Below are 9,940 nucleotides of genomic sequence, written 5' to 3' on the forward strand. Positions count from 1 at the left end.
CTATGTCGGTGGGAGAAACTCTCCTGCCAACAAGGTGCTGTGCAAACTAGCGCTTATGTCGGTGTAACTTATGTCACTCAGGGGGAGGAATATTCACACTCTGAATGACATACATTTTGATGACATAGGCTATAGTGTAGACATAGCCTAAGGCTCACTTGGGTTTCATTCTCATTTACGGTCCATTTAATTCACTCTGTCATTGGGAAGGTGTCTTAAAGTTGAGGATAATTAAGTGGGTGCAAATGTAATTGACCCACTTTAAGGTATTTTTATCCTGCCAGAATGCTATAAAAGTAAGTGAGAATTGTGCCTATCTGTCTAATGACTTATGAGTAAAAAAGTGACATCATTCCTAAAGGACATTTTAAAATTCAGCAAGAGATTTGGAAGGAGTGCTTTTCCACAGGACAGCAATTGCCAGTGCTACTCTAACCAAGCAGTTTATACTTTCTAACGGGTTACTATTCTTCTGACATGCTTGGACATTGCTGCGCAAATTTATTAAACAAGACAAAATGCATCAAAAGTGTATGTCATTAAAGGGAACAAGACGAAAATGAAATGGACGTTTCAGCACACTGTTTCTGTGACCACATTCGCTGGGCGTCTTTAATGGACCACAGTATGAAGACCCTGACTGAGGATATAGCTTTGAATCGCACACCGCTCATTATAGTGACTTTAGTCAGCCAAGGGTAAGATAGCTGTATGACTTCCCATATGCACCCTTCATCCCATTAAATACACTATATGTGCTGGCTAATCCAAGTCAATTTAAAAATAAAATTCATTATGCTTTTTAATATTTCTAGTATGCATAAGCTAGCCTGTGGCCTTGATCCATCTCCTGTTGAATTCAGTGCCAAAACTTGCACTCAGATCAATGGGGGCAGCTACAGGCATACGACACCGGTAGCCATCAGTCCAATATTTCTATACTGGTTCATCCATACCCCACAGCAAGTTAACAAATCCTGCAGACACCCATCTGGAGGCATGCTCTGCTCAGTACTCTGTCTACTCACTCTCTATTCTTTTTTGGATACCTAACATGATTCAGTAGAAATTAATGTTTAAATATTCACTGTCTGCCTTGCTTTTCTTTTCCCCCCAGTGACAAAAGGCTACATCACTAAGCTCCAGCTCACGGCCATGCTAATTTCTGATGGATACTCCTGCGATATGCCAAAATATTGAAAGAAGAAAACATTACATAAAAATTAAACAATAAATTGAAAGATTACAGTGCATTTTAATAAATATTTTATACAAGAGATTTCATGACTGTTAAATATTACATTTATTTGAACTGTTCACTTGATGCATACTCACAACTCTGCACTCTTCTGTAAATCTCTATTTGGTAGAGATTTAGAATTCATAGTCAATGTATTTTCATTATTAACATGAAAAAAATCTAGATCACATGTTAAAGGGTCTGAAATCATATTGCAAACAAAGGGCCAAATTCCATAGTGAGAACTATGCAGGTAGACCTGTGGACCCACATAGGGGCCACTGAAGTCAAAGTCATGCTGTGTGGATGCAAGGATGCAGACTGGGGCCTAGGGAGAGAAGCAGCAAACATTACCAAATGTAGGGCTGGTTAGCATAAGCAGTCTTATTGATTTCCCAAAGCTCCAAATGACTCCAGTGGGAGTCAGGTAATCCATAAAATATGCATATACTAAACCAGGTCACACCACTGCAATGCAGCTACCTCTGAGGTGGAATGCAGCAGCTGTTTAACAGCACGCGACCACACACAACAGTTTATGAAAGTTAAAGAAGGTGACTGTGCCATATCTATTGAAACTGTGGGACTATAGGTATACGGAACATAACCACCCATGCTGGAACTTGGCTAGGACACCTTTACTCTTGCAACCAGTGACATGGGTTCATTAATAATTCCAGGTGATCAGGATCTGTGTTTTTGCTTCTTCAAAACAACACAGCTCTGTGCCACAACACAATTCCCTGCTAATATCATGGTGGACTTGGATCAATACTGATTCACAGGTAGAAGTGCCATACAGTGAATTACCACCACCCTCCCTGCAGAAACTGGCTGTTTCATGAAAAATTCCCATCCGAATATTCAGCCAGCCTGATCTGCTCAGTTTATACTATCTGATTAGCTCACCATCGCCTGGGGTGTAAATTTGGTTTGAGGCTGTGACACCTCGGTGATTGTTTAACGGGAAGAACAATATCTGCAGATATAATTTCCATTGCTGTTCTAGCACATATTTCTTGGATGCTAAGCAGAGAACCATTAAAAACTACACTTGGGAGTCTAGTTTTTCTCACTGTACATCTGTAACTCTCATTAACAGTAACTGGACTGTGTGAACACCAATGGGAGAATAAAGTTGCAGATAAGCCATGCTGGGAGAAAATGAAGAGTTGCTTATTTATTTATTTATTTTACTTTTTAAAAAAAGGCTTTACTCCATTTCCCTTTGAGTCTAATGGGAGAAAAAGAGTTATTTAATGATTGCAACTTTTTTGGCTCCTACTAGTGGTATTTTTTTCAGAGGAGAATAACAATCATTAAGAATAAGCTGGCTCTGAAGGGACGAAGCTACTTTTTAAAACAAAAAACCCAAGAGTTTGTAATGTCCTTGATTTTTCAAATTGTTTGTCCCATTATTCGCTCATTTTGCAAAACACACAGTAATCTACAATGGATCTCCCAGTCCTTTGTGGCTATTAGCAACGTTTTGCTATATATTAGTGAATGGCTGTTCTATTCTGGATTCACAAGGACCCTGACAATATATGTGATACATAATGTTCTAATTCCTAATTTTACATACCGTTTTATAATAGTGGCCTGGAAGTCATTGGGCCTAATCCTGTTCAGCCCTACACCTGTGTAAATCATGGGTAACTACATTGAAGTCAGTTTAGCACAATGGTGTAAAATTGGTGTGAGAGTAGAATACGGCCTATGAAACTGATTGATGGTTGTCCTATGTCTATTGTGCACAACGTGGAGGCCACAAAGCAGATCTGTGCCACTTCACCTCTACTTTCCCCTTTTCAGGGTGCAGGGGGCCTCTGTTGGACTCACAGAAGCTCTCATTGAGCAGGGTGGGTAGGAGTTGGGGAAGGGAGGACAGGAAGAGGTAGGCATCCTTGCATCCTTGACTTTTCCTAGCTGCTACAAGATCAATAGGGGCAGCTGCAGCCTAACACAACCAGTGGGCCACATGACCCTGAAAGCCTTAGGATTGATGGGATTCATGGGCACTCCTCCCCCACCTCTATACCTGCACCTGTCTCAACAATGGTGCAGGGATGGATTCCTTCCTAAATCCTTACGTGACCTGGGAGCACTGTAGCATAAAGCTTGGAAGAAAAATAAAACATACAGTATAAAGACTTGCATAGACTATGCAAGCAGACATAAAAAATAGAGTACATTTTTGCCAACCAATCTGGATAGTGACCTAGGACCTAATGGTACATTTCCAGTACTATTTTACATAATACAGAATTGATTTGTCAAGCTTATTGCTACAATACATCACTAAGGCCAAGAGCCTAGTATGATTCAATAGAGGATTGGATACTGCTATGGATAATGGGAACATTCATGGTTATAGTCGACAGAACAGAAACAGCTGTTTGTTTGTTTAGTAGGTATAGAAGCCTTCATGGGTCAAGGCATAACTCAGCTACAAAGTACTTAGGTGAAAGCTTCTCATAAGAGCAAGTTATTCCATACGTTTCCACTATGTTATTTTTTGCACCTTCCTTTGAAGGATCTGTTCGTGGCCACTGTCAGAGACAAGATACAGGACTTGCTAATTACTGTGATTCAACATGGCAATTCTTATGTTCCTATGTTTGGTTTAATCAAAACAGAGGGTTCTCTCCTATCTTTAGCCCTTGTCCCAGAAAAAATTGCAGAGTAACATTTAGCATGCAATATGGTTACAGACATTCTTGGTGGCTGTCTGCCACTGGTTTTTAATATGGAACACTGGAAAGTATCATTCAGAAAGAACCATATCTGAACCAAACAACCACACTGGACTTCTACAAGTCCCTGTTAATTCACTGAAAGCAACCAGCTTTCTTGACGTGGTGTATCAATATCACTTACAAACTTTTATGTCAGAGGAGTCAAATACAGTCTAATATATACTCTGTTAATGGTCTGGATAAAAAACATAGCTTGCTATTGTCACTCCATTTCACTGGAAGATAAAATAAAGTCGGAAAGTAAATATTTAGTCCACACCTTAAATCTTAGAATTCAGGTATGCAAGGTGCCTCTTGGCAGATGTTCATCAGCCTTTACTCTTAATGGCTTCACTGGGATCACAGAATGCTCAGCCCCAATCAGCATCGGATTTAATTCATGCACAGGTGCTTACAGATATACTGGGTCTTGGTACTGTTTCCACTGAGGTCAATATGAATTCTCACTGGTTTCCATAGAAGCAGGCTCAGGCTCCATAGGCTCCATAGAAGCAGGCTCAGATACTTTTTAATCCCCATTAAAAAGTATCTGTATTTAACTGGGTTTCTTCCTTTCTCTTATCTCTAGCTATTTTTATTCCCTCACTTCTTGTCATACTGTCTGTCTCTTTCCCTTCATTTGTCATCTCTCTAACATGGCTATTTCCCGTTTACCTTTCATTGCCTTTTCAATTCCCCAAATAATGTTATTTTTCTTTTACAATGTCTCTTGGTTCCCTTAGTAACCTCCCACAAGTATATTGCCAGGTTCTCTTCTTTAAACGGCACTTTCCTTCACATTGTCTTCTGTGCTAAGTTAAAACAACTCTGACATCAAATCTGCACAAGGCTGATTGTGCATTTATTTCTTTTTGATCTTGACATTTATAGGTCATAACAGAATCAGTATCAAAACACAGGAGAATTTGGCATCACAAGGCCTTGAAAGAAGCAGTTAAAAGGAAAAGATTTTCAGGATTTTTTAAAAATCAGAATGGGGAAAAAAACCTGCTTTGAAATGTTGTCTTGTATGCAAACCTGGCCTGCCCTATGATTCCCAATATCTTGTAATAAGAAGACTATGCACCAGAGAGTTGCATCGAAAACGCTGAGCCTTATTCAGGATGACACTAATAGGTAGCTGGGGCATGTTACCAAAATAGCCTTTCAGTGTGTTGTGTTTGCTACTTGAATACCGAATTTAACTCAGGGGTCGGCAACCTACGGCACATGTGCTACCTTTGGCATGCAAGCCGATTTTGCCTGGCACGCGGCTGCCAGCCGGAGTCCCAGCCACCGGCCCCGCTCAGCGCGCAGCCAGCTGAGTGAACGAAACCCCAGGCCAGCAGAGGCTGAGCGGGGCCGGCGGCCGGGAACCCAGACCAGCCACAGGCGTGCCTCCCTGCTCCCCCCTCACCGCGCTTGGGTTCTGCAGCTCCCGGGAGTGTGAGCCGCCAGGGCGCGGGGCCCTGAGCCTGCTGCGGGAGGGGTGGCAACTCACACTCTCGGGAGCCGCAGAGCCCGAGCACAGTGAGGAGGGAGCTGGGGGATGCACGGAGACCACCATCCACATGCATCCACTGCAGGAGCCCTCCTGGGGGGGCCACTGGGCCGCAGCCCAGGCAGGCGCGCCCCCTGACTCCCTCCTCACCGCGCTCGGGTTCTGTGGCTCCCAGAAGTGTGAGCCACCGCTGCCCTTCTCGCAGTTCCCCCCCTCCCGCTGCCTCAGGACTCCACGTGGAGTTTTGCCTCCACGTGGAGCCAGCATCTGACCAGCATGGGCCTGGTAAGGGGAGTCCCAGGGGGAAGTCAGGGAGCAGAGGGAGGGTTGGATGGTTCGGGAGTTCTGGGGGTCCTGTCAGGGGGTGGGGAGTGGTTGGATGGGGCGTGGGAGTCCCGGGGGTCTGTCTGGGGGTGGGGGTGTGGATAAGGTTTGGGGCAGTCAGGGGACAGGTAGGGGGTAGGGTTCTAGGGGGGCAGTTAGGGTCGGGGGGTCTCAGGAGGGGGAAGTCAGGGGACAAGGAGCAGGGGAGTTTGAGGGTTCTGACGGGGCAATCGGGGAGGGAAGTGGGAGGGAGGGAGTGGATGGGAGTGGGGCTAGGGCAGGGCTCTCCCCTCTTTTTTGATTGTTGAAATATGGTAACCCTAGGCGAGGGGGGAGCCAGTGGGCGCATGGGGGCTGGCGCCCACATACATCCACTGCAGCCTGCAAGAGACCCCGAGGGGGCGCCGGGCCGCAGCCTGGGCAGGAGGGGTGGGGGTGCACAGCTGCTCCCCGCTAGCGGCGTCGCCATCTTTGCAGGACTGCTGCCCCCTCCTCCATGGCTGGGGCTCTCTGCTGCCACAAGCGGGATGCTCTGGCTCTCCCGTGCCTCCGGAAGGCGGCTCCTCCCTGCCAAGCTACTGCAGCGGCCCAAGCCTGGCAAAGCCAGTGAGTGGACTCGGGGCAGGGGCCACCTGGGTGGAGTGCAGAGGGCTCGCCGTGGGGGGGGCTGTGCACCCTCCAGGGGAGTTCAGGGGGCGGGGACGGGGGAACCTGGTCTGGGGAGCAGCCCCTGGGCATAGCTGGCCCCTGGGCAGGCTGGACCCTGGGGCCTATAAAGGCTCATTGGGATTTGCCCCTCATAGAACCGATGTGCGGTGGGAGGCAGGGAGCAAGTTGGAAGTTTCGCCTAGGGTGCAAAATATCCTTGCACCGGCCCTGCCCCAGGGGGTGCGTGCACCCTAGGTTAAGAACCACTGTGCTAAACTGATAAGATCTGCATTTTAATTTAATTTTAAATGAAGCTTCTTAAACATTTTAAAAAAACTTGTTTACATTACATACAATAGTTTATGGACACTAGAGAGAGACCTTCTAAAAACGTTAAAATGTATTACCGGCACGCGAAACCTTAAATTAGAGTCAATAAATGCAGACTTGGCAGACCACTTCTGAAAGGTTGCTGACCCCTGGTTTAACTTCTTGAGGTTATTGCAAAAAACTATTCATTAGCTGGCTGGCTGGAATTTCACAACACATCACTCCTTTTCATTTTTTTTTATTTTGTCTATGTGTTTACTAACTCGCTCATTTCTTTCATCCTCCTGGTTTTCATTTATAGCAATAAAACCAATTGTATACCATGTTAGTAGGGAGGGGATTTTTATTTTTGCTTTATTTTCATTTTAGTTATTTTAACCAATGTTTCAATTGCATTTCACAATGACTCTACACATTGTCTCGGTAATGGAGTCATTCTTTGTTTCACTTTTAGTGTGTTTAATGAGGCTTCCCTTGGCACAGTTGATAGGAATGATTTTCATTCCTTGCGGTCTATTAAATTACACAGTCTCCTTGCTCTTTACAGTCTGTGTCCGGAGATATTTTTTGGACTAACCACCAACAGCTTTTCAAATTTTGACTTACGCATGTACACAGCTGAGAAGGGCAAATATCAGACATTACAGAGCTTGGTTTGGCTGCAGATATGAAATACCTGAACCTCCAAGTGTCTGACATATTAAATTGGTCATTTTATGAGACGTGGCTTCTTCACAAGGTTTTTGGCACTTCTGTTTCTATTCATGGGTGGAAAGACAATGACAAGGCCCTTTCTTGTAGTATTTCAACATTTTCTTACTTAAACTGTAAACTCTTGGGTCAGGGACCATCTTTTTGTTCCGTGCTTGTACAGCACCTAGCCCAATGGTTCCAATACTGGGGTTCCTAGGTGCTACCTCACTACAAATTATTATTTTGTTATTATTTAGAATCATAGAATCATAGAAGATTAGGGTTGGAAGAGACCTCAGAAGGTCATCTAGTCCAACCACCTGCTCAAAGCAGGACCAAACCCAACTAAATCATCCCAGCCAGGGCTTTGTCAAGCCTGACCGTAAAAACCTCTAAGGATGGAGATTCCACCACCTCCCTAGGTAACCCATTCCAGTGCTTCACCACTCTCCTAGTGAAATAGTTTTTCCTAATATCCAACCTAGACCTCCCCCAATGCAACTTGAGACCATTGCTCCTTGTTCTGTCATCTGCCACCACTGAGAACAGCTGAGCTCCATCCTCTTTGGGACCCCCTTCAGGTAGTTATTTGTTATTATTTAATAATGATTTCTGATTCTGTGCTGGAAACCAGATGTTAAAGGAAATTTAGCCACAGAATCCTAAAATAAGGTTTAGTTCAAGCCTGAATCATTAAATGGGAGGAGCACACAAGAGTGGAGATTTTTAAATTTTCCACACCAGTTCACCTATGTCTAATGTACACTCCATGCAAGTTATTTTGATGCCATCAGAAGCAGTCAGTATATGTGACAGAGTTCATGGTCAGTATTAGCTGTATTTTTATTTAAAATGTGTCACTTAATAATACAGGGAGGGAGGTCAAAAGAACCCTTCTGCCCATGTGAGTAGTGGAGCTGTGTCATTTATATCAGCACAAAAATATTTCATATTTTTACCAGTGATACTTGCAGAACCCATATCACATGACAGCAATTTTCACAAGCAGAAGTGTCTTGTTCCATTTTACAAAAATATCCTATTACTATTAGAAAGGAAGGAAAGAAAACTAGCTACAAACAGTATCATCCCCACAGGAAAAACATCCTAGAACAGGTTCCATTCAATTTCAACCTGTGCCCTATTTCCACTTCCTTTGTGTTAGTTTCTGATTAAACTCAGAAATATAACATGAAACAGAAAAGTCAATGACTCTGTGAAATCCCCATTATGACAAAAGGAAAAATTATGAACAGCTCCACAAGTGATTTGATTTATTTCTTTATTTTTCAAGATTACCACAGTAGATAAAAGGCAACTAGGAGAAGCACCATCTACCATGTATATGGCCCTCAGCACTGTAGTCTTTGAGCATCTACTGGTGCAGTGTGCCTGATTGAAGAATTGGTTGGACAGGTATTGGACACCGTGGAGGGGAATTTGTTTTGAATCTTTTTAAGGGTCAATAGCAAATATGTTTGGGGTGGTTTTAAACATACTTAGCCCCTAATCCAGCAAAGCATTTAAGCACTTGCTTAGATGTAAGCATACGAGTACACTGATTGACTTCAATGGGATTACTCATATGCTTAAAGGTAAGCACATACTTAAGTGCCCTGCAAGATTGGGGGTCCTAAACAGTGCTCCTCATGTTAGAAAAATGATTAGATAGAAATTGAAATGTTAACCTAATGTGGGTTGCATATTGAATATACCAGTATAATTTTATTCAGGACCTTTTTATTTATTGACCAGTAAGTTGTCTTTTTTTATGTTTATTATAAAACTACCTGGCTCAAGGACACGCACACTCCTAACTATATGGTAGCTCAAGGAAAAAAAGATGCAATAATTTCACAGGCTGCAGAATTATAGTATTTATTTATAAAATACAGGTATAAGGAAAGACATTGCAAAGAGTACATGAGATATTATTTGCTCACCTCATTTTACTGCTAATATAAGCTATACATCTAAATCTCTGGAAACAACACTAATTTTTTTCCTGACAATGCAGATTGCAGTTTGGATAAACAGAAGCTTAAAAATGTAGGTAAGTCAATTTCCTTTTGCTGTTTTTACCTAGCACAACCTTCTATAAAATAAAAGTGTCCCATTTTTTAAGGGAAAAAAAAAGAACTTTGCTGGCATCAAGCAATTTTATAGAGTAGACTTCCGACCTTCCCCTCACCTAAATATGTCACACCTCTCTGGAATTTTAACAAGTAATAACTGAACTTTTCTGTTAAATATCTGAATCATGTAGAATGAATTAATCAAAAATATCTTCAACCCCTGCATCTGTTGGACATTTTCAACTACAACCATTTAAAACTTTCTGCCGTGGCATCCAGCATTTCAAAGTAGTTTTTTATTCCACAGCAAAGAGGAATTCCTTTGTTAAAGGTTCACATTCCTCATGTTGACACAATAAATTTCTGTACTCAAATGCAACCTGAAAGAAAA

Source organism: Mauremys reevesii, linkage group 11 (assembly GCF_016161935.1).
Source record: "Mauremys reevesii isolate NIE-2019 linkage group 11, ASM1616193v1, whole genome shotgun sequence".
Classification (NCBI taxonomy): Eukaryota; Metazoa; Chordata; order Testudines; family Geoemydidae; genus Mauremys; species Mauremys reevesii.